The sequence below is a fragment of the Schistocerca americana genome, chromosome 1 (genome assembly GCF_021461395.2).
Source record: "Schistocerca americana isolate TAMUIC-IGC-003095 chromosome 1, iqSchAmer2.1, whole genome shotgun sequence".
NCBI classification, from domain to species: domain Eukaryota; kingdom Metazoa; phylum Arthropoda; class Insecta; order Orthoptera; family Acrididae; genus Schistocerca; species Schistocerca americana.
The window spans coordinates 195294933-195297325 of record NC_060119.1 but is presented as its reverse complement, the minus strand read 5'-3'; positions in this window follow the sequence as shown (position 1 = coordinate 195297325).

Sequence of the window (2393 nt, the reverse complement as noted above, 5' to 3'; positions counted from 1 at the left end):
AGATTAAGGAAGGGCAAACCTACATTCCTAGCATTTGTAGACTTAGAGAAAGCTTTTGACAATGTTGACTGGAATACTCTCTTTCAAACTCTAAAGGTGGCAGGGGCAAAATACAGGGAGCGGCAGGCTATTTACAATTTGTACAGAAACCAGATGGCAGTTACAAGAGTCGAGGGACATGAAAGGGAAGCTGTGGTTGGGAAGGGAGTAAGACAGGTTTGTAGTCTCTCCGCGATGTTACTCAATCTGTATATTGAGCAAGCAGTGAAGGAAACAAAAGAAAAATTCGGAGTAGGTATTAAAATCCATGGAGAAGAAATAAAAACTTTGAGGTTCACCGATGACATTGTAATTCTGTCAGACAGCAAAGGACTTGGAAGAGCAGTTGAATGAAACAGACAGTTTCTTGAAAGGATGATATAAGGTAAACATCAACAAAAGCAAAACGAGGATAATGGAATGTAGTCGAATTAAGTCGGGTGATGCTGAGGGAATTAGATTAGGAAATGAGGCACTTAAAGTAGTAAAGGAGTTTTGCTATTTGGGGAGTAAAATAACTGATGATGGTCGAAGTAGAGAGGATATAAAATGTAGACTGGCAATGGCAAGGAAATCGTTTCTGAAGGAGAGAAATTTGTTAACATCGAGTATAGATTTAAGTGTCGGGAAGTCGTTTCTGAAAGTATTTGTATGGAGTGTAGCCATGTATGGAAGTGAAACATGGACGATAAATAGTTTGGACAAGAAGAGAATAGAAGCTTTCGAAATGTGGTGCTACAGAAGAATGCTGAGGATTAGATGGGTAGACCACATAACTAATGAGGAAGTATTGAATAGGATTGGGGAGAAGAGAAGTTTGTGGCACAACTTGACCAGAAGAAGGGATCGGTTGGTAGGACATGTTCTGAGGCATCAAGGGATCACCAATTAAGTATTGGAGGGCAGCGTGGAGGGTAAAAATCGTAGAGGGAGACCAAGAGATGAATACACTAAGCAGATTCAGAAGGATGTAGGTGGCAGTAGGTACTGAGAGATGAAGAGGCTTGCACAGGATAGAGTAGCATATAGAGCTGCATCAAACCAGTCTCAGGACTGAAGACCACAACAACAACAACAACATCAGAAGAAGAAATTTGCAAACTGTTCGAAGGAAGTGATGATAAAGTCTACCCAGACTTTTCAGGCTTGAAGGAAAGAAAAGTAGATTTGAGTTATCAAAATACTGAATATGACCATGGCAGTGAATCTGAAGTTAAAAGTGAGGATGGTTGTGATCCTGAAGAGACAGCAGATGTATGAGGGCTCTTTATTGAAAAGACAAAGTTTAACGTTGGTGTAAAAGTGAGTGTGCTAATACATCAGAAAGCAACAGAAAAGACATTGTGCAAATTCAACCAGATCCGAAGAGAAATGTGATGGGTATAAACGATGAAGTTAGTGCTTTCTTGAAAGTAATTGATCTTCACATTATCAATGAAATCATAAACTATACAAATACCTACATAGATAAACAACAAGGCAGACATCAATTTTAGCGCAAAAGAGGTAATTAAGTGATGAAATAATGGCTGTGTTTAGGATTTTTTTGAAAAAGAAGAAGAAAATGCCATCATGCTAATGTACTGGAACTCTGGACAGCAGATGGAACAGGAATGCTACTGCTTAGGACTGCAGTGAGTTACAATAGGTTTCTGTTTTTTCTAAGCTGTATGTGGTTTGTTGATATGGGAATGAGGAATGACATGAGGAATACTGATAAGTTGGCTGCAATTCGTACAGTACTGGATCCTTTTGCTGCTAACTGTCAATGTTCTTACAGGCTAGTGAGTTCACCACAATAGACGAAATGCTTCACCCCTACAGAGACTGCTGTAGAGGAATTCAGTACATACCCAGCCAACTAGTTAAGTATGGGACAAAAATGTTTTCCCTGGAAAAACATTTTAATTGGAGTAATCTGGAGGTTTATCCTGGCATGCAACCAAAGAACAATATTGGGTATCTAATGCTCCTGAGGATGTAGTGAAAAGATATGTGGTGTCTATAGAAAATTCTAACAGGAACCTTACAACTGACAATTGGTACAATCTCCTTTCTGAATATCTGCTGCAGAAGACTATCACTTGCATTGGTACACTGATGAAGAACAGATGTGAAATTCTTCCAGAAATTCTCCCAAACAAAACAAAAGAAATTGGAAGTGTAATGTTTGGATTTCAATAGGGTAAGACCTTAGTTTCATATTTTGCTTGTAAAAACTGTGATATCACACATTTGTCTGCTGTGCATGACATGACAGTGGATGAAGAAAGACACAGACCTGAAAACTTAATTGAGTACAACATGACAAAAGGTGGAGTTGACATTGTAGCTAAAATGTGTGTCTGATACTT